This window comes from Macaca nemestrina, unplaced genomic scaffold, assembly GCF_043159975.1.
Source record: "Macaca nemestrina isolate mMacNem1 unplaced genomic scaffold, mMacNem.hap1 Scaffold_58, whole genome shotgun sequence".
Lineage (NCBI taxonomy): Eukaryota > Metazoa > Chordata > Mammalia > Primates > Cercopithecidae > Macaca > Macaca nemestrina.
In genome coordinates, this window is record NW_027257749.1 from 18,383 (window position 1) to 41,839 (window position 23,457).

A 23,457-nucleotide genomic window follows, 5' to 3' on the forward strand; every position below is an offset into this window, starting at 1 on the left:
AGAGAAAGTAAAACTTGTAGTGGCCTCATACTTTACAGAAATAATTCAACTTCTTTCTTTCATTTCTTTCCGGTTTTTGGACATTAATTTTAATTGGTTCAGGGCAACCTGTTTCTGCATCAAAGTCTTGGGAAGCTTCCATCTGTTTTTAAACTATACTTATATTATATTATATTATATTATACTATTTATTTATTTAGAAATAGAGTCTCACTGTGTCACTCAGGCCAAAGTGTAGTAGTATGATCACGGCTCACTGCAGTCTCAACCTCCCAGGCTCGAGCCAATCCTCAGGCCTCCACCACCTGAGTAGCTGGGACTACAGGTGTGCCACCATGTCCTGCTAACGTTTTATTTTTATTTTTTGTAGAGACAGGATCTCGTTATGTGGCCAAAGCAGGTCTCAAACTCCTGGTCTCAAGCAATCCTTGTGTCAGCCTCCTAAAGTGCTGAGATTATAGACATGAGCCATGGCACGCAGCTGATTTATTATTTTATTTTCTCAGAACTCTATACAACCTGATTCTTAATACATAAGGAAAGAGAAGCCAGTCAAAAGTGGAAGTAGTTGCACACAATGAAAGTGTCATTTGGCACTTAGACAAGAGAGGCGGATTATAAAAATAAAAGATCTACATATTGCAATTGGCTGTGGCCTTGGACTCCAGCACTTTTTATTTTTATTTTTTTAGGAGATAGTGTCTCACTCTCTTACTCAAGCTGGAGTGCAGTGATATAATCATAGCTCACTGTTATCTCAAACTCCTGAGTTCAAGTGATCCTCCTGCCTCGACCTCCCAAGTACCTGGGACTACAGATGTGCCATCGCTCCAGGCAATTTTTTTTTTTTGAATTTTTGTAGAGACGAGGTCTCCCTGTGTTGCCCAGGCTAGTCTCAAACATGTGACCTCAAGCAATCGTTCCACCTTGGCCTCTAAAGCGCTGGGGTTATAGGTGTGAGTCACTGTACCCGGCCAAGAAACCAACCCCACCTGTTTTCTATATAAAGTTTAGCATCTAGATACGAAGCAAAATAAGTTTTAAAGATCAAGGAGTCTGAAGGGAAGCTGCTGGGAGGGGAATGGGCTCAAGGCAGCGTTTTCTGGTCTACAGTTTTGCTTATTCTTGGACTTTCCAAAGTCCTGAAAGAAGCAGAAGGAAAGTGAGAAGAGAGGAAGAGGCAGGAGGAAAGGAGGAGGGCTGCGCCTCTGCGGTTGCAGATTAGCCCAAGCCGGCTCAGTGGCTGGGAAGGAAGGGAGGAAACCCCCAAGGCCGAAGGTGGAGTCAGAGTCCTGGGTCCAGCAGAGACTGGACAGGAGGAGGGTGCCGGGAGCCAAAGACCTTCCTGCTAGCACTGCAACCTCTTAAACTGCTTAGGCTTTTATCTAAATTTGATATGTCTGCATTTTGTAGACCTCCAAACCAAGTCACTCAGGGTAACCTAGACAGGAAGGGGAGGATGATAGGAGAAGGTGCCCCACCTGATGATGCCCTTCTGGCTTTTATCCATTCCTGGGAATGACTCTTTGTCCAACTCGGGGGATGCCCCTATGGGAGAATACAGTGGCGTGGACCAGCAGTGGAGAATTCCAAGTCCAAAAAACGATTGGCATTTTCAAGGAAAGTAAGAAATCATCCTGCATATATGAAATATTGGGAAAAAGGTTGTTACTAATAATTCTCAAGCGACCACTCTGGTGAGACTAGGTTTCTCTGGGAATGTGTGGAGCAGGGTGTATGTACCGAGTGAGCACCTCCCACCCTTCAGACTCCTTCAGCTCCTGTCTACTGTAGCAGTCAGAGGGCAACTCCTGTCCTCATCTCCTGAGCGACCCACTCACTCATTCACTCACTCATTCATTCACTCGTTAACTCATTCACTCACTCACTCATTCACTCATTCACTCCTTCACTCGCTCACTCACTCATTCACTCACCCTTTTACTCACTTGCTCATTCATTTACTCATTCACTCACTCATTCACTGACCCATTCACTCACTCACTCACTCATTCACTCACCCATTCACTCACTCATTCATTCCCTCATTCACTCACTCAGTCATTCCCTAACTCACCCTTTCACTCACTCACTCATTCACTCACTTATTCACTCACTCATTCATTTCCTCATTCATTCACTCAATCATTCACTCACTCAAATCATTCACTCATTCACTCACTCATTCACCTCTTCACTCACTCATTCACTCATCCTTTACTCACACACTCACTCATTTATTGACTCATTCACTCACTCACTCGTTCATTCACTCACTTCTTCACTCCCTCATTCACTTGTTCGCTCACTGACTCATTCACTCACTCTTTCCCTCACCCATTCACTCACTCACCCACTCATCTGTTCACTCACTCATTCACCCACTCACCCATTCACTAAGTCACTCATTCATTCACTCACTCACTCATTCATTCACTCACTCACTCACTCATCACTCATTTATTCCCTCGGTCACTCACTCATTCACTCACTTATTCACTTGCTTATTCACTCACTCATTCACTAAGACGCTCATTCATTCACTTACTCACTTATTCACTCACCCATTCACTCACTCACTCATTCACTCATTGACTCCCTTGGCAATTCATTCACTCACTCACGGTCACTCATTCAGTCATTTACCCACTCACTCACTCATTTTTCCTTCCCTCATCCACTCACTCACTCATTCACTGACTGACTCACTCACTCACCCATTCACTCATTTACTCACTCATTTACTCCTTCACTCACTCACTCACTCCCTCCTTCATTCATTCATTCAGCAGCACCCATGACAGGTTCACTCTGTCCTGGGCTCTGCTGTTGCCCTGGGACTGCAGCAGGGAAGAGTCAAAGATCTCTGAATCCACAGCATTCAGAGTTCAGCCGGGGGACCTTTCGAGAAGCCCAGCAGATAGTTGAAATGCCCCACGTGTGACACTGACGAGGATGTTTTAAGAGCAGCAGGGAGGGAACAGGAGTGTGCATGGAGCCCAAAATTTCTAAGAGGGTGATCTGGGGAGGCCTCACCGTGCAGGAGACCTTGCAGGACAGACCTGTGGAAAGTGGGCAGAGTCGGTAGGGAGAGGAGGGCCTGGGTTGAGGAAAGAGCAGGCTGGGCCTGAGGTTGTCGGGTGCCTGCATGGGCCTCTGGGCAGCACCAGGATCTGAAGGGACCGGAGGACAGGCCAGTGTGGCTTGTGTGGGGTCTGTGACTCCGAGTCAGCAGAGAAGATGCCTGAATTACATCCTGATAGGTGCACCCTGACTTTGAAGCTGAGGACACCCGAGACGTGGAGGTGGGGTGGAGGTTGGGGCAGAGCAGGGGATGAGGAGGGAGCCTGTTCCGGTCCAGGTCAAAGGTGGTGGCCTGGCCCCAGTGGCTCCAGATGAAATGAAGAGCCAATAGGGACTTTCCTGAAGGACTTAGATGCCAGGGTGGAAGAGCACTGCAAGGCTTCAGCCTGAGCCCCTGGGAGGATGGAGTCACCAGGAGCTGAGGTGAGGAAGACTGAGCGATGGGGGGTTGTGTGGGGGGTGCAGAGGCCTGAGCTCAGTTTGGCCCCTGCAGATTTGAGATGCCCACTCCATGCACAGGCCGAGACAGCAGAGAAGGGGAAGAGGCTACAGCTCAGGTAGCCCTGGAATGTGCAGCCCCACATGCTGGGGCACTGGGTCATGGTGTCCTCATGGCTGGGAGCTGCTTCCCTCCTGGGATGCCAGAACTCCTTTAGGGCACATTGGCAACTCCTGTGCTCACCACTGAGGTGAAGTGGGAAGGGCAGCTGTCCCTATGCATGTTCTCCTTCAACTTGTCCTAGGCAGGTCCCAGGCAGCACCACCCTCCCAAGTGGCTCCCCTTGGCCGCTGTCCCTAGTGTTCACAGCCAGACCCTAGAAGAGGGCTGGACTCAGCGGCTCACTTCTGATGAATAGAACCAGGCAAAAGAGATGGCGGTCTCTCCTGAGATTGGATTGGGAGGAGCTGAGGTTCTGTCCACTGGAACTCTCTCCCTGGCTCTTGGTAGGTGCTAGTTCTGGCAAAGCCAGTCACCCGCCCAGGGCAGAGGGCAACCTGAAGCTGATGCCACAGAGAGACTGGGGCCTTCAGTCCAACAGCCTGCAAGCAACAGAATCCTGCCAGCAACACAGAAGTGAGCATGGAAGCAGCTCCTCCCCTGATGAGCCTGAGCCTTCAGAAGACACAGCAGCCCTAGGCAGACACCTACTGCAGCCCTGGAGAGCCCCTGGGGCAGAGGGCCCAGTGAAGCCTGCCTGAACTCCTGGCCCAAGGAGTAATCATTCCTGGGGTATAAGTGTGTGCTGGTGTGGGCCTTTGGAGTAATCTGTCAAGGGACAATAAAGAACAAGCACACGCCTCAGGTCCTACTGGGTGGAAGCTGTACGGTCAGCACGGCATGTAATATCTTCCTCTTGAATTAGAAGATTCATTGCTAAGGCCAAAGTTAAAAAAAAAAAAAACAAAACAAAACAAACAACAAAAAAAAAACCTCTAGTTGTAGCAACATTGAAATACATGACTTTCCAAAAAAAAAAAAAAAAAAAAAGCCATAGCTATTCTTTTCCATCTTTGCTACAGGTATATATTAATATATGTTAATTCCCTGACTGACTGAGCAATGGGCCAAACTCATAAGAACAGATGTGTGAGGACCGTCAGTGACCACCCTGACCCCAGCCCTTATACACAGACAAACTTTTGAATATAATCCGTAACCTTGGGGGTCTTGACACTCTAAATTTTATTGTTTTTCATTAACTATTTCTATTCCCTAAACAATACCTGTTCATCGCAGAGAAAAATGGCATTGCCTATACTAAGCAAAAGAAAGGAAATAAAATGCTCAGAAACATTTACATATGTATGCAGACTCACACACACACACACACACACACACACACACACACGCACGCACTCACGCACAGGCTCGCACTGCGTCTAGGCCTGCCTTTTCACTTATTTGTATGTCCTGAACATATTTCCATGTCAGTAGACACATATCTTTGTAGCGGTAACAGCAACTAAATATTATTGCAGCGCATATTTTTACCATCATTTATTTAACTCATCATGTTTGAACTGTTAGGTTGTATCTATCATTTTCTGTATTACAGACAATTTGATGACAAATGACCAATCCCCTAATGTTCAATATAAAAATATCAATTGTATAAGGAGATAACGGGTATTTGGCTAAAATAAAATTCAGTGTGGCCCACCTTCTCCACATGTAACATGCTCTAAAAAGGCATGAATAATTAAATTAGCCCTTCTATTCTCCAGCACAGATCCTGAGCCCAACTGTGGGTGCAGGTGCTTAGAGCCTCGGTCTGCTCTTCTGCCCGCCAGAAGGCAAAGGCCACTCAACTGTCACCTTAAGACAGCCAGGATTCGCCTCTCCCTTTTAATTAATAGAATAATGCTCAGGTTCACTGCATGAGAGCAGCGCTCTCTGACTTTGCATTCATCAGGATAACCTAGGTGGTTTGTTTAAAAATACACATTTCCTGGCTGAGCTCCCAGAAACTGGACTTCAGTGGTTTAATGGGGGTGTGCATAGGACAGGTGATTCTGAGGACCACGAGGGGTTAGGAATTTCGCCGTTAATTCTGGCCAAGGGAGAGATTAGACCATCCAGCATTGTCTGCAGCATATATATTTTTTTCCTCTTTTGCAATGAATATTTGATGCTCAGCGGGATGAGCCCCAGGATGAGGCACACATCCAAGAAAAATCCATGCCTCTCCATCTTTTCCCCAGGATTGCCCTTTGGTGAGACTCTCCTTTGCGATTGCTTCACTTTCCCGGGTTCATAGAACAAACCTCTTCTTAGTCTCTTTTGTTGTTTCCTATCTGTTCAACAAACACCCACTGCGCAGGACCATCCTCCGGAAAGCCCTCGAGTGGGGCCGTTTGGGAGCCCTTCTTCGTGGGGTGAGCACTGAAGGAACCGGGATCCCATAAGCCCGTGCTTTTGTAGGGGCTGCTCCCTGTCCCATCGCAGGTAACTGGCACCAGGCTGTTAAGCTGTGGATGGGCAACTGGCACAGCGCTTTGGATGTGCGTATTTCAGCACGTGGAGTTGGCCGGTGAAGTCAGCCGAGGTCGGCACAGCGTACAGCAGCGCGCCTGTCCGTAGGGAGGAAGGGTCGTCCCGCCTCCCCGCCAGGTCAGTCCCGTTGCGCCTCCTCCTATCCCACTCTGACTTTCGCGCGCCCATGCGTCTCTGAGGGTAGCGCCCCGATACTCTCCCCCACCCCAAGGATTCTTCTCCCCACGGGACGAGCTGGGGGCCCGGGAGCGCCACAGACCCCGTGGACCCGGGAAATCGCAGCTTCGTCATAGCTAAGCTCGCCGCGCTCAGCTTTTCCCACCACCTGGAGGATCCACTCTCCGTGCGTCCTTCCCGACCTCAGGCTGCAGAGAAAACGTGGGGGCGGGGATCGAGGAAGCCGCGCGCAGAGGCTCCTAGCGCAGCCCCAGGAGGAATCCTGCCGCCAACAAGAAGCTGTGCGCGCGGCCGGGCTCGGCGCTGACAACAGCCGGATCTACCGGGCCTGCCGCGAGCCTCCGCGTCCAGGTGGGGTCTCCGCGCCCCAATTCCACCCCGCCCCGCCATCGGCGCTCCCCGCAAGTGCGGGGTTTCCACCGGCCCCGGCGTTCGCGCCCACTCACGGTCTCCCTTGCCCCCCCCCACCCCCGCCCCGGGAGATGCTCCCGGCGTTCTATTCCGCCCTGCCTTGGCCCGCCCAGCGAACGATGTGACCCCGCCCCCTTGCGGTCTCCCCTCCCCCGGTCGCTGCCCCTGCCCCCACCTGTGGCGCTCCGGGCATCTCTAAAGGCCCCAACCAGAGTCCTCCAACCCACCCGCGCGGCTAGCGCACCGGCAACGCGGCCCCACCCCCAGGGACTCCGCCCACTTGTGGTGCTACCCCCGCCTCCGCGACCTCACCCACCGCTAGCGCGGCAGCCACCTACGACGACCCCTGCGTAGGTCCTCCTGCCCACACCCGGCCCCGGCCAGCCCCTGCCCCTTTCTCTGCCCCTTTCCCTGCCCCTGCCCCTGCCCCTAGCCGCGCCCCACCCCCGCAGCCCCTCCTGTGCGCTTGGGCCCCGCCCGTCAAGACCCTTTGACGCTAGGGCCGGGCGGGGGCGCGGGCGGGGCAGCTTTTCCGAGTCGGGCGCGCGCCGGCAGGGTATCCATTGCCTGCTGCGCACCCGGACTAGCGGCTGCCCTCGGCCTCCTCGCCTTGGACGCGGACGACTCCCGGGCCCCCAAGGGCTCCTTGCGGAAGTTCCTGGAGCACCTCTCCGGGGCCGGCAAGGCCATCGGCGTGCTGACCAGCGGGGGACATGCTCAAGGTGCGCGCCCCCCTCCGGGCGGCGAGGGAGGGACGGACGGAGAAGGGGAGAAGAGGGAGAAGGGGAGAACAGGGCAAAGGGGATGGGGGAACCGGGCAGAAGAGGGGGAAGCGATGGGAGGACCCGGGGAAAGGTGGGGAAGCGATGGGAAGAACTGGGGAGAAGAGCGGGGAAGCGACGGGAAGAACTGGGGAGAAGCCCGTGCCCGGGAGCGGCAGGGGTACCTGCGGGGCGGCGGGAGCCGGCAAGGCAGCCCCGGGGTCCTTGCCGGGTGGGGCGGAGGAGGAAGGAACATGGCGATAGGAACCTCCATTCGGAAAATAGTGAGCTTTCCACCCTCTCCGGTTTATGTTTTAAATTGAGCCTGGTAGAGGGGGTCGCCTGGAGCACCTTCCGGGGTCGTTCTGCCTCTGAGCTGTAGGATGGCGCCGGGCTTCCCCTCCGAATCCTGGGTACAGCGCGATCACTTAAGTTGCCCCCGCCCCCCAACTCCGCCCCACGCCACCCCCCAGCTTGTCGAGGAAGAAACGGCCGGATCCCGGCGGGCCTCCTGTCGCCTCGGGCCCCCCGCGGCGTGGGCGGGGTCCCGGCTGCTGCAATGCGGGAAACGGCAGGGGTGCTCTGGGTTCCCGCCTAGCGTCTCCGAGGCAGTCCGGCAGCCCCTCGCGTTTCCGTTGGAAGATTTTAAAAAAGGGTTTCCTGCGCTCGCATGTGCTGTCGCCTTCCGGCTCGTGACAAAACCGAAAACTAAAATGGGTCCCAGGCCCTCCCCGCCAGCCTCCGCGGACGGGAAGGACCAGGAAGCGGGGACTCCCGGACGTCAGCGGCGCCGCAGCGCGGGCTCTGGGCTTCCCCTGTCCTGTAATGTGGAAAGGGCTCTCCAGGAGGGGCCGAGCCTGGGCCCACGACGCAGGCGCTCCGGGAGGACATTTAACATTGAAGAGCGAGAGGTGGTGGAGACTGCGCTCCCCAGGCCCCGGGTGCACGTAGGGGCACCGGTGCCCAGGTTCAGGAGGGTGAGGCCTTCTTGGCCAGGTAGCCTTGTTAAATCTATCTGAAAATCACAGATAACTAAGTATCAAGTCGTCACAGATCATTTTAGTATCCTGAATGAGACGGCTACGGAAAACATGAAAACATCGTTACTGGTTACGTGCATGATGCATCCAAAACATTGTTACCTACACAGTGGCAGCACTGATATTTGTGGGCTTTTGAACGTGTGGACTGGAGTGTTAAGAGCCCTTCAGAGTTATGACAGTAGTTTGATTTGAATGTTCTTTTCTTGGCGAATAAATGCTGTACATTGAATTTACCCAGGAAACTAGGAAGGTGAACCCACACGAAGGACACAGGCCTGTGGGCTGCTCCAGGCGCCCTTAGGGCGTTACGGGGCCTGAGCCATGCGCTTCCTGCTCAGCCTCCTGAGAGCCGTGACGGCGTCTCTGTTCTGCCTCACACTGGACCCGCTAGTTTCATATTCTTGTTATGGTTCCGAGGCTACAAGCGGTTGGATTCTGTGAGACACTCTCTGTCTTCCTCCTCCGGCTGCTTTCAAATGGGTCGTCTTTTTTTAGAACTGATTTTTTAAGCAGTGATTGATGGGGTGAGTTGTAGTGCTGTCCTGAACTGCAGAGGGAGCGCACTGAGGAACCTGGGTTTTGATGCTGTGCACATCAGCAGAGTCACCAGCCCAGGGCCCTGTCAGTCCCATTATTAAGCTCATTTCTTGCTCTTGTCATCGTTACTCAGACGCCTTAAAAAAAAAAGCAAACTCCTGCTTGCCGTCACTGGCTGAGTTTGGCAAATGGGTGTTTACCCTGGAAAGAGGGGCATTTTGTCCTCTGGAACGTCTAAGGCGCCCTTTGGTGAGGTGGTCTGTTTCTGACCACTCTATCCCGTGGGCGTCCTTCCTACTTCCACCTTCCCTTTCCGAACGCCTCCGCCTCCAGGGCTTTAACTTTACTTCTGTGTGTGCAAAGCAGAGGTTATGACTGTTGTGCCAGTGCCCTGTTTTTTCTTTCTTTCTCTCTTTCTTTCTTTCTTTCTTTCTTTCTTTCTTTCTTTCTTTCTTTCTTTCTTTCTTTCTTTCTTTCTTTCTTTTCTTTTCTTTTCTTTTCTTTTTTCTTTCTTTCTTTCTTTCTCTTTCTTTCTCTCTTTCTTTCTCTCTCTCTTTCTCTCTTTCTTTCTCTTTCTTTCTTTCTTTCTTTCTTTCTTTCTTTCTTTCTTTCTTTCTTTCTTTCTTTCTTTCTTTCTTTCTTTCTTTCTTTCTTTCTTTCTTTCTTTCTTTCTTTCTTTCTTTCTTTCTTTCTTTCTTTCTTTCTTTCTTTCTTTCTTTCTTCTTTTTGCTGAGGGCCCAAAACTTGCTGCATCTCAAAAGAAGCAATTGCATCCATTTGTTCACGATGAGCATAAACTGCTCTTTAAGGGAGACTAATTGGTAAACCCGGCTGCTGTGGGTAGAAAGACGGAGGTGGCCGCGGAAGCAGGGCTCTGCCTCTTGGAAGCCTGCACAACCGTCCTGCTTTCTTTCTTCAATATCCGCGGGGGGGGGGGTTAATTTTAATAAGCCCTGGAAACCAACAAAGCAGGAAAGTGCTAAGACATTGAGGTGTGAGATTTAAAATGACAACCAGCAGCCTCTCATTCTTCCTTCACTGAGGAAGGAAGGAACCAGTTGCCTCTTCGTTTTGGGGCTGCAGGGTATGTTTGGCAGCGACACTGGCCCTTTGTGCTGTGTGACTCAAGAATTGAGATAGTTCTTTACTAAGTGTTTTGTGCAGTAGGTATGAAAATGGGGAAAGAGGGAGCACTGTCCGGGGTGGAGAGGCGTGGAGAGACGCTGTGATACATAGCGAGTCCTTTTCTTCTGGGCTCCTGGTTTTCAATCTTTTTCTTCTTTTTTTCCTAACAGCTTGAAAGATGATTTTTGTGTCTTAATTAAAAGATTGAAGACTGTGGGTCAGACCCAAACTAATTCCATTGGCATCAAAGAAAAGGATTCTTTACATATTTATCTATAGGCATAATTAATTTTTTTATTTTTTGCTGAATTATCTGGTTAGTCAAATCATACATTAGAGAAGTAATATTAAAAATTAAAAAATAAAAAATGTATCTGTAAACATATCCCCCTTCCATTCCAGTCTTTGTCTCTGTGTAATTTTAGAACCTTGGGCCATGATGTACATAGAGTTTATATTCTTTTAATATCTTGCTACTTCATTGTTTTCATGTTTAATCTTTGGGTTGATGTATCACAGGTTACTTGACCGTTTCTTACAGGTGTTTGTTTTAGTTTTTTTTTTTTCCCTTAACGCTAATGTAAATTTGAGTGTTTGGATGGTAGTTTTAGCAGAATTTAAGGCAGAGTCTCAGTTAGGGTGATGGATCGATTTATAGTCCCTAGTTTGAGGAGGGAGGTGGCAATATGCCCTTTCTTCTAAAATTGATATGTTAAATCACAATGGACATTTACATGATTTTGAGCACTTGGGACTCCCCTGGGGTTCACTGGTATTGCAAGGTCAGGGCTGGGGATCTTCTGCTGGAGAGGCCCCCAGCGTGCCCAGCGCAGGGTCCTGAGTGTGTTGCTGCAGGACAAGCTCTGGGCTTTGCCCTGCAGCGGCCGTCGCTCTGGGAAGAGCTGGCTGCTCCAGGAATGAGGCCTATGCTCTGAAGCTCACAGTCAGCAGACCAGCAAAGGTCAGCACAGATGACCTTATATGAATCATTCATTTAACAAGCATTCATGGAATACACATTCCATGCAGTTGGAACTTAGAGTGGAAGGCCATCAGTTCACTGTTGTCTCAGCAGAACTTTGTCCCTGGGTCCCTGTTGAACTTAGAGTGGAAGGCCATCTGCTCACTATTGTCTGAGCAGAGCTTGGTCCCTGGGTCCCTGTTGAACTTAGAGTGGAAGGCCATCAACTCACTGTTGTCTGAGCAGAGCTTGGTCCCTGGGTCCCTGTTGAACTTAGAGTGGAAGGCCATCAGCTCACTGTTGTCTGAGCAGAGCTTGGTCTCTGGCTCCCTGTTGTAGCCTCTGCTCCTAGGAGGTGCACGGTGAGTGTTGGGGGACCCTCCACAGGCACAATTGCTGAACAAGGACCCCTCCCAAGGGTGTCAGCCCTAGGCCCTGAGCTCTGAAGAGGAGGAAGGCATTCCTGGGGCCATCTCCCCTTCTGGATACTGAGCTCTGCACAGAGAGAAACTCTTCCACATTCACTGCAGTGAAGTTCATACTTTAGAGACTGGGGCCTGCATTCCCCAGAATTTCCATGGCCACAGGTGGTGGCCGCACCATGCGACTGGTGTCTATGTTCCCTGGAATTTCCGTGGCCATAGATGGTGGCTGTACCATGTGACTGGGGTCTGCATTCCCTGGAATTTCCGTGACTGCAGGTGGTGGCTGCACCATGCGACTGGAGTCTGTGTTCCCCAGGATTTCTGTGACCACAGGTGGTAGCTGCACCATGCGACTGGAGTCTGTGTTCCCCAGGATTTCTGTGACCACAGGTGGTAGCTGTACCATGTGACTGAGGGTCTGCGTTCCCCTGAATTTCCGTGGCCATAGGTGGTGGCTGTACCATGGGAATGAGGGTCTCTGTTCTCTGGAATTTCCATGGCCATAGGTAGTGGCTGTACCATGCGACTGGGGTCTGCGTTCTCCAGAATTTCTGTGACTGCCGGCTGTGGCTGCACCATGCGACTGGGGTATGCATTCCTCGGAATTTCCGTGGCCATATATGGTGGCTGTACCATGTGACTGAGGGTCTGCATTCCTTGGAATTTCCATGGCCATAGATAGTGGCTGTACCATGTGTCTGAGGGTCTGCGTTCTCTGGAATTTCTGTGGCTGCAGATAGCGGCTGTACCATGTGACTGAGGGTCTGCATTCCTGGAATTTCTGTGGTCGCACATGGTGGCTGTACCATACAACTGGGGTCTACATTCCCTGGAATTTCCTTGGCCACAGGCGGTGGCTGCACCATGCATCAGGTCCTCTGTCTCAGGAGTTGGTGCCATTGTCTCTGTTACTCCCTCGCCTGACACACAGAGGCAGTTCCTGACTTTATCACTCCCAGGAAACACACAGGCATCTGTTTTGGATCCTCGTTTTATTTCCCCATCACCTTTCTCATCAAAGGGAAATTCACATCCCTCTAAAGCTGAAAATGGTGTGGGGCCCCCTGGTGGTCTTTCCAAGGCATTATCAGCAGGTAAATTAGATCATGTGGGCCAGTGTACCTGAAATGAAAACAGAAAGGTAAGTCGTGTCACTAAGCTTTGGTGGGAGATTCAGGGTCTTTGTTAGTGGCAGAATCATCCAAAGTAAGTTGTTTGTTCACTGCAGATCTAGATGGTTGGCTGTGTCAGGACTAAACTTAGCCATTGTCGACAGAGTGTCGCTTAATCCCTCACGGAAGCGTGTCAAGTACATTGAAGAATAGCTGCCAAGTCTGCTATTGTCGGGAGAGAGGCAGGTACGTCTCTCGCTTAGCCCAGTGCTGCAGGAGGCCAGGCTCACGTCAGGCTGTGCGTGTGAGTGGGTTGGATTTTTAGCACTCTGGGACGGTAAAGCACAAACATCTATTTTTAACTTGTGGGTGACCTTCTTCTGTGCTGCTTGAGTCTCTGTGGGCCTTTCTGTTTCCTTCCTGAGGAGTCTGTGCCGGGGTCCCAAGCGTTCTCTGGGCTGCACCTCCGCGCCTGCCCAGTGAGGAGGCTCCTCCTGGTGGCTGTGGGACTGGGCTGGGCCCACACTGTCAGCATCGTCTGGGGTAAGCAAGCCCGTCCTTCCACACCTCAGTGTTCCCAGCTGTTGAACAGGGCTAATCAACTGACCGTCAGGATTAATGGGGATCAGATGCGCTCATCTCATAGCCCTGCTTGGTAAATAGCCACTTCCACTCTGTCCTCCAATGTGCTACTCTAGACTTTTTCTTTACCTCCATTTAGCCAGGTGATTCGAGGTGACAGTGACTATCAAGAGGGATGTACAGAGGAAACCAGTGGAAGAGAGCTCGAGGAGCAGACATGGGCGCAGGGAGCACAGTGCGGGGAGCACGGCTGCAGGGAGCATAGGCATGGGGAGCACAGATAGGTGTAGGGAGCATGGGCGCAGGGAGCACAGTGCGGGGAGAACGGGTGTGGGGAGCACGGGCGTGTGAAGCATGGGTGCGGGGAGCACGGGTGCTGGGAGCACAGGGCACGGAGAGCATGTGTGTACTTGCTCTGCTCTGACAGAGGCTGCCAAGCATGTACTCTGTGCTCAGATGGGTCAGAGCCTCAGTGCCTCTTTTTAAAAAAAAAAAAAAAATCTTTTTTTAAAGATAGGACTTCTGTCTTCCTGGTGGCCCCTTTTAGTCGATACTCTTTTAAGCCTGCTTTTCCAGAGAAAAGCTAGGAAGGATGGCCTATATAGGTTCCAGTCTGGGCATATCTGGAAGAATGGGTCTTTTTTAGGTTTGAGTCTGGCGTACCTGGGGACATCTTTGAACCTCCACTCAGAGTCCCAGAACCACGAGTAGAGGCTCCCCAAATGTCTGCTGGGACTTTCCCCTCTGCTCGCGGATGATGAAGAGCAGAACCTCACCCTGCCACGACCTCTGGGGTCCTCCTTCCTGGAGGGCAGTGCCTTGGTGACCAGCGTGTGTAGGAGTCTGAGCTGGCACCTTCGGGCTATGCTGTGCAGCGGGGGCTCATGCCATGGGGCATTCTTGTGTTCTGCACCGGGACTGGTGACGTTGGGCATCCTCGTGCACTGTGGACCACATGAGGTGCACATGAGCCAGACAGCTCCCGGAATTCGGAGCCTGGCTCTGTCTCAGGCCACCCACCTGTCTGTGGCATTTTTGAGGGATTGTGGGGACCGTATGAGTCTGTGTCCCCACCCTCACTGGCTGGACACCTGTGCCAGGCTGGAGTTTTATGTTTCACCATCCCCTGTTCCGAGTTGTGTGAATATTTATTTTCATTACCTACTCTCATGAGCTTTCCTTTTTTTAAAAAAAAAATCGGAGACAGACTTTGAAGTCCCCTGGCCCCACCGTTCGTGGACCTAATGGTATTGCAGAAATTATGACTTCAATTATGTATAATAACTGGGGCTACTTTAAAAAGTCATGTAAAGGAACAAGGTGGAGTAGCCATTTCAAGCTGTACATCATGCTGGATTCTTAAGTGAACATTATCAGGCTTTCAACACGTTTTCTCTTTTTATTTACTTTGGAGAATATAACGGATGCTCAGAAGCTGTTGGGATTTAGTAAGAGGAAGTTATCCTTAAGAAGCTATTTAAGCAAGGGGACAGTTGGAGTAAACGTAAATTATGAACACACACCTATTCCAAACCAGAGAAATAAAAGCATCAACTGTACTGGGGTTGAAACTTGGGTGCTAGTGTGTCTTTCCTGCCCACAGTGACTGTGGCAGTGCTGTGGGCAGGAAATTCTGGAAAGAAGACTTGGTGCCAGTGGTAATTTTTGTGACGATTCATTTGCTTTCAGCTCAAGTGACTATAGTCTTACTTGCAAATGGCTAGGTGTCCACCAATGGACCACAACACTGACATAGGACACATGAGAAATGACCCTTGGGTTTTTAACAATTATTATTTTTAATGGACACATTATAGTACATATCCATGGGATACAGTATGATATTTCAATACATGTTTTTCGTGTGTAATTAGCAACTCAGGGTAATTAGCATGTCCATCATCTCAAACATTTGTCATTTCTTAATGCTGGGAATATTTAAAATCCTCTCTTCTAGCTGCTTGAAAATATACAATAAATTGTAAACTATAGTCACCCTACAAGGCTATAGCACACTAACCCTTATTTTTACTATCTAGATGTAATTTTGTATCCATTAGACAACCTCTCCCTTTCTGCCTTCCCGCCGCCCTTTCCTGTCTCTAGAAGCCACTGTTCTACCTTCCGAGTGTAGAATATCGTTTTCCTCATAGAGATCTTTAACCTTCTTGGTTAGATTTCTTCTGAGGTATTTTTATTTTTATTTTATATTTTTGTAGTTAAATGGGATTGCTTTCTTGATTTCTTTTTTCACTGGCTCATTGTTGGTCTATAGAAATGCTACTGATTTTTATATGTTGATTTTGTATTCTGTAACTTTACTGAATTTGTTTATCAGTTCAAAGAGATTTTTGCTGGAGTCTTTTTTTTTTTTTTAAATATATAAGAGCACATTGTCTGAAAACAGACAATTAGAGTGCCTCCTTTCCACTTTGGGTGCCCTTGATTTCTTTCTCTTGCCTGACTGCTCTTGACTAGGACGTTCAGTGCTGTGTTGAATAGGAGTGGCACAAGTGGGCGTCCTTGTCTTGTTACAGATCTCAGAGAAAAAGCTCTTAGTGTTTCCCCATTCCCCATTATGTTAGCTGTGGGTTTGTCACATATGGCCTTTATTGTGTTGAGGTATTTTTCCTTCAGTGCCTCTTTTGTTGAGACTTTCTATCATGAAGCAGCGTTGAATTTTATCAAATGCTTTTTCTGTATCTATCGAAATGATATTATGGTTTTTGTCCTTAATTCTGTTGATGTGATGTAGCATGATTATTGATTTGTGTTTGATGAGCAATCCTTGCATCGTGGGATAAATCCCACTTGATCATGGTGTATAATCTTTTTGATTTGCTGTTGGATTCAGTTTGTTAGTATTTTGTTGAGGATTTTTGCATCTGTGTTCATCAGGGATATTGACCTATAGTTTTCTCTTTTTATTGTGTCCTTGTCTTATTTTGGTATCAGGGTAATGCTGGTCTTGAAGAATGAACTTGGCAGGATTCCCTCCTCTTCAATACTTTTGGAATAGTTTGAGAAGAATTGAAACAAAAATCTGTAGAATTCAGCTGCGAAGTCACCTAGTTCTGGGCTTTTCTTTGTTGGGAGACTTTTTATTATTACTTAGTCATACATGTTACTCATTATTGGTCTGTTTTAGGATTTCCGTTTCTTCTTGGTTCCATCTTGGTAGGTTGTACGTGTCCGGGAATTTATCCATTTCTTCTAGGTTTTCCAATCTGTTGACATATAGTTGTTCAAAATAGTCTGTAATGATCCCTTGTATTTCTGTGGTATCAACTGTCATTCTCCTTTTCTGTTTCTAATTTTATTTCTTTCGGATTTCTTTTTGTTTGCTTAGTGTAGCTAATGGTTTGTCTATTTTATTTATCTTTTCAAAAAACCAACATTTTTTTCTTCATTTTTATATTTGTTAGTTTCAAGTTTATTTAGTTCCTCTTTGATCTTTGTTATTTCTTTTCTTCTACCACTTTTGGATTTGATTTGTTCTTGCTCTTCTAGCTCATTGCAGTTCGTTGTTAGGTTGTTTATTTTAAATCTGTTTTTTAAATGTAGGAGTTCATTGTTATAAACTTTCCTCTTAATACTGCTTTTGCTGTATACCATAAACTTTGATATGTTGTGTTTCTGTTTTCATTTATTTCAAGAAATTTTTAAATTTCCTTCTTAATTTCTTCATTGACCCATCGGCTATTCAAGGGCATATTGTTTAATTTCTATGTATTTATACAGTTTTGAAAGTTCTCCTTGTTGTTGATTTTTTTTTAAATTAAACTTTGTGTTCTAGGGTACATGTTCACAATGTGCGGGTTTATTACATATGTATTCACGTGCCAAGTTGGTATGCTGCACCCATTAACTCATCATTTACATTAGGTATATCTCCTAATGCTATCCCTCCCCCCTCCCTCCTCCCCCCTCCCCACAACAGGCCCCAGTGTGTGATGTTTCCTTTCCTGTGTCCAAGTGATCTCACTGTTCATTTCCCACCTATGAGTGAGAACATGCGGTGTTTAGTTTTCTGTCCTTGCGATAGTTTGCTGAGAATGATGGTTTCCAGCTCCATCCATGTCCCTACAAAGGACATGAACTCATCCTTTTTTATGGCTGCATAGTATACCGTGGTGTATATGTGCCACATTTTCTTAATCCAGTCTGTCATTGATGGACATTTGGGTTAGTTCCAAGTCTTTGCTGTTGTGAATAGTGCCGCAATAAACATACGTGTGCATGTGTCTTTATAGCAGCATGATTTATAATCCTTTGGGTATACACCCAGTATTGGGATGGCTGGGTCAAATGGTATTTCTAGTACTAGATCCTTGAGGAATGACCACACTGTCTTCCACAATGGTTGAACTAGTTTACCGTCCCACCAACAGTGTAAAAGTGTTCCTATTTCTCCACATCCTCTCCAGCACCTGTTGTTTCCTGACTTTTTAATGATCACCATTCTAACTGGTGTGAGATGGTATCTCATTGTGGTTTTGATTTGCATTTCTCTGATGGCGAGTGATTATTGTAGCAGGACTAGCCTCAGACAAAACATGATGGGAGGCTACATGTATCAGCTAACAGAACAAAACGTTTTACACTGCTTTCTCAAACAATGTCTGGAATTTACAGATAACACTAGTAGTTTTGGTCAGGGGTTAATATTATTATTATTATTTTAACCACCAGGGCCAGGTGGTGGTGCCAAGGTCGTCTAGCTATTTATCTTACTTCTGTTTCTTTCTAACTTTTTGTTTTCTCCCCCTTCTCCTGTCTTATAAACTAGGGAAAAGGGGAGACGGGGAAAAGCTGGGAAAGACAACAGGAGAAGTGGTGGTCTCATTCTATATTATGAGCATTTTTTCATGTCTCTATTGGCTGCATAAATGTCTTCTTTTGAGAAGTGTCTGTTCCTTGTTGTTGATTTATAGCTTTATTCTGTTAGAGTCTGAGAATATCCTAGATGTTATTTCAATTTTAGAAAAAATGTATTGAGAATTCTTTTGTAGCCTAGCATGTGGTGGATTTTAGAGAATGTTCCATGTGCTGAGAAGAATGTGCGTTTTGTATCTGTTGGATGAAATGTTCTGTAAATGTCTGTTAGGTCCATTTGGTCTACACTGGACTTTAAATTTGATGTTTTGTTGTTATTTTTTGTCTAGATGACCTCCAGTACTGACAGTGGGATTTTGAAGCTCCTACTATTGTTGTGTTGGTGTCTCCCTGTCTCTCTCTATACATATGTATGTATATATAAATTTATTTGAGACAGAGTTTTGCTCTTGTTGCCTAGGCTGGAGGGCAGAGGTGCAATCTCAACTCATTGCAACCTCCACCTCCTGAGTTCAAGTGATTCTCCTGCCTCAGCCTCCCAAGTAGCTGGGATTACAGGCATGTGCCACCATGCTGGGCTAATTTTTTGTATTAGTAGAGACAGGGTTTCACCATATTGGCCAGGCTGGTCTTAAACTCCTGACCTCAGGTGATCCACCTGCCTCCACATCCCTCCCAAAATGCTGGGATTATGGGCGTGAGGCACCACGCCCGACCTCTCTCTCTATTTAGATCTACTAATATTTGCTTTATATATCTGAGTGCTTTGTTGTTGGGTGCACATATACTCGTAATTGTTATATCCTTTTGCTATTTTGATCTCTTTATTATATAATTACCTTTTTGTCTCCTTTTTACAGTTTTTGACTTAAATTGTAATTGATCTGAAATAAATATGGCTACTCTTGCTTACTTTTGATTTCCATTAATGTGGAATGTGTTTTTCCATCCCTTCACATTTAGTCTATGTGTGTCTTTGCAGCTGAACTGAGTTTTTTGTAGGCAGCATATAGTCGGTTTTTCTTGTTTTAAATTCATTCAGGCCGTCTCTATCTTTTAATTGGGAATCTTGGGATTATTTTGCTATTGATATCACAGTCCAGACATTAAGATTTTCTCACTTAAGTCGCTTGTACACAAATTAATATGAAGAGGAAGTAGAGTTTTTCTTTTGTCCTTTTGAAGAGAGTGATGGATTATTATTTTGACTTCATGCAAGTGAGGGACTCACCATGCCTGTTGGGATTTTAGAATTTCTTTCCTGTTATAAGGAACAGCAATGATCTGTAATGGGTTCCTGGAATCATCCAGTGATGGTCTGAATATCTTAAAAGTTTCCTTTCATGTCTCATTTTCTATTTCTCCCCTAGTAGCCATGCACCCGGGGCAGGACATGGCCTTACATTTCCTTGGTTTCTTGATGATTTCTTAGGTTTAGTGTTTGACACAGTTAGGATTCTGGATAAAATCAGCCCTTCTGGGAAGTGTGTAAGTCAAACAAGGACTTTCTGGTGGCGTTATACAGGTTTCCCATGCCCCGTGAGTACAGGAATAGCCCCCTGGGGAAGGAGAATGGGCACATGATGGCAGGGAGCCATTCTTGGATGGTCCCATCGTTCTGCAGGAATTGTCATGCAGGAAGAAGAAGCACATGGCGACTGAGCTGGTAGTGATTCTGCTGATAGTTTTGATCGTTATGATTTGCTCCTGAAAGGTGATGTGGGATGAACTGCAATATTTAGAATGCTGACATTCCTTGAAACAAAGATATAGAAAAAGGCTTATAATTGCATGATGCCTTGTAGTTTTCAGCTGCTCTCATGTGGATCCTTTTTCGTCCTTCTGAAATGCTTTCCCAGGAGAGAGCGTTGTTCTTCGTGTATAGATGAGGAGCCTGGGTTTCAAATGGTTAGGAATTCAGTGCACGCATTGGAATCTTTAGTTTCCTGGAACATTTTCTATTCAAGTATAGACCACATGGCCTCTAAAGGCTGGCTCATTCTTAACACCGCGAATGGGGATCCAGCCTCACCTCTGGGGTGGGTGGCAGGAACTCCACAGCCATCCTGGGTGCTCTGGGGTGGGGTGGCTGAGCTGTGGCAGCCCCTCCCAGCTGAGCAGCAAGGCTGGGGAAAGCTCATTCCATTCCCCTTGGTTCTAACCAGATAGAGGCTTACACTGCACATTTCCTTAGCTGGGAACCTTTAGAACTTTACATTTAAATCTAGTCTGTGATCCAGGGGGTAGACACATGGGTATTCACTGTACAATTCCTACATTTTTTGTATATTTAAAAAATTTTTTTATGTGTCGTGGATGACAAAAGAAATGAGACCCCTTTGAGTTAGCTTTTCTGTACAGCATCTTCTAGAATCAGGAGGCTGGACAGGGTTTAGTTTCATCAGAAATCTGAATCTTTCTGGTCAAGAGACGGCACTATTAAGTTCTTGGTTGTGTGGTTTCTGGGAAAGAAATATTCTAAATGAGTTCCAGGAATCACCTCTGTGGGATTTCTACAGGAAAAGTGACCACTCTTGAAGCTTCGCTGTCACTAACAAGAATAATGGTGACGGTTTCTAAGCTGTCTCCAGCCAATCTTTAGTTCTTTTATGCAGAGTGCTTTTATTCCAAGTGAAGTGCCCTTCTGTTTAATAGTGACCTCCAGTTATTACAGGGATTGCAGCTGCATTTGATGGACGTGAACCTGCTCATCTCTGGCTCCCCAGCTTCGCCTCTGGGGTGCGTGGCAGGAGCTCCACAGCCATCCTGAGTGCTCTGGGGTGGGAAGTCTCTAGGGGGAGTGGACAGTGCATGGCCGGGACGTTCCTGTCCGACGTTCCACACTGGTGTATGGGCGTCTCTGCCCTGTTTCCTCCGTCCGTGCGTCTGTGGCGTTTCCTCTGTTCGTGCATCTGTGGACTGTTTTCTCCGTGTGTGCCTCTGTGGCACGTTTTCTCCGTCCATGCGTCTGTGGCGTTTCTTCCATCCGTGCGTCAGTGACGTTTCTTTCGTCCCTGCGTCTGTGGCACTTTTCCTCCCTCCGTGCGTCTGTGGCACTTTTCTTCCCTCCATGCGTCTGTGGTGTTTCCTCCGTCCGTGCGTCTGTGGTGTTTTCTCCGTCTGTGGATCTGTGGCGTTTCCTCTGTGAGTCTGTGGCCTGTTTTCTCCATCCACGCTGAAGGCCGTCACTTCTCTCTAGTCACCACTTACTGATCGCTCCCTGTGTGCTGAGCCTGTGTCAGGCGTGTGGCGTGTGTCACCTGTGTGGCAGGGGTTTGCGTGACACACAGGGACACACGCTTGGGGAGCTGCAGTGATGGGGTCATAGCCACGCAGCTCAGCCCTCGGTCTGAGGGTCTTGGTACCCACCCAGCTCTTCCCGAAGCAGCCTCGGGGCAGATCCCAGCTCTGCTTTCTCTCCTCGAGGTACCTCATGAGGTAAACTAAGCAAATCGAAAGTAGGAAACAGTTGTGAAATGAGGCCTGGGTTCAAGTGTGTGTGTTCATTACTCTTTACATGTTTACTTCACGTACCCCCAATGATATACTTTCCAGCTGGTATAACAATTAATTACCAGCCATTACTGGTACAAAATTCCATGAAGGATATTTGAGGAGGGCATAGTCTCAAAAACATGCTTGATTTTCACAGTTGTGATTTGCATGATAAAGCTCTCAGGACTGTGACTTTCTTTTGTTATCTTATTTTTATTTTTAGACCCTTGGGAGGAAGTTATTTAGTGATTACTTATAATTGTGAAAATAATGTAATGATTACAGAATCTCATTAGAATAAATACTATATTTTCTGTTCCTTATGTCAATGAAATCATCTTAATCCAGGCCGATGTTGGCAGGAATTGTCACGTTTCAAATGGGTAAGATATTTATGTGATGTGACGACCTCCCGTATTGTCTCTGGAACATATCAGAACTTTCATCTCAATTCTCACTTGTTGACACCCTACCTTGTTTTGTAATTATTCTTGTTTGCATCAGAATTTTGAATCCACGTACCTGAGATGATACTTACGTATGCATGTACGCATGCATGTGTGTGCATGTGTGTATGCGTGTGTATGTGCATGTCCACGTGTCCATGTGCACGTGTATATGCATGTATGTGTGTGCATGTGTACATGTGTATATGAGTGTATGTGTATGTGCATATGCGTGTGTATGCATGTATGTGTATATGTGTGCATGCATGTGTGCTCATGCACACATGTGTATGTGTGTATGTGTGTGCACATATGTACACGCGTGTGTACATGTATAGGTACGTGTATGCATATGTATGCATCTGTGTGCACACAGATATACCTTTTCCTTTCATACAGGCTGTTTTGAGTATTGCTGTTAGGCAGTGACAACTTTCTGTTTCCTCAGTCAGAAAATGGGTAGCTCATCATTAATAAAGATGAGCATTCAACATCAAGAATAACTAAATACAAATGAAATTGTCATATTAAATAAATAAATTCCAAAACAAAGGCAATGTTCTGTACTATGTGTTCACATTGAACTTTCTTATAAAAATTGGTGTGAATGTTTCCCACTTATTGGAAATCACATGACTAGTTTAAGCCAAAACGTGGAATATTAATTAATTCTGTTTTCAGATCACTTTTGCATATTTATGATTGATCTGTTCTGCTGTTCTGGAAGCTCTGAAAACCACTCTGTCTTACTCTAGCTGGTGCCACGGTTGTGAGAATTCAGGGAAACAAGGTGTTTGCCAGTTTAAGTATTTTAGATCTCAAACTGCCTCTTTTCTGCATCATAAACCAGTCTTAAAGAAAGACATAGTGTGACTTGTAGTGGATTATGTCAGTTTTATTTTCTGTGGCTGAATCATCACTCTACATTGTGAATTAATGTTATTTTTCAGATCGTCTTTATAACACAGGGAGGTTTTCCAGTGTTGAGTGCAGGTTCAGTGAAAGTACTAACACTGTTACTACGGACTTAAACAGACTTGTTTTCTGAGGTGATAACCTTGGAGTCAGGCATTCAGTGTCCGCCCATCTCTTGGTTCCGAGTTCTCGGTCCCCTCCCGCTCTCCTCTCCCTGTACCCTTACTACTGTCTTACCTTCTTTTTGACTCCTAGGCCCTCGGAAGATGGTGTGTTGGGGGCAGGTGCCTGCTGTGAATCTTTGATAACTTTGGGAGAGAACTTTTTCTTTGGAGCAAGACCCCTCTCAATAAACTTTCAGTAGCCTGAGTATCATCTGTTGTGTGAACTATTTGTGGAAAATGTTCAGCATTTTTCCTTGGATTTTGACTGATCTTTCTCCACCTGCCAGTTTCTTCTCAGTTTGCCATGTCTGTACCCTCACCAACCCGTTCCAGCCTGGTTACGTGTAAAGTATTTGAAGCAGAGCTCTGCAGATGAGAGAGTGTGTGT

General features: G+C 47.2%; 1 protein-coding gene across 1 annotated transcript in view; it reads left to right on the forward strand.

Moving 5' to 3' along the window:
* Positions 1–19,761: 19,761 nt before the first annotated feature.
* LOC139361539 (disco-interacting protein 2 homolog C-like) overlaps positions 19,762–23,457 on the forward strand; it is a 159,074-nt gene continuing 155,378 nt past the window's right edge. The window contains exon 1 of the transcript XR_011619100.1: positions 19,762–21,927. The gene's annotated coding sequence lies outside the window, so the exon portion shown is untranslated. The remainder of the gene's footprint in view (positions 21,928–23,457) is intronic.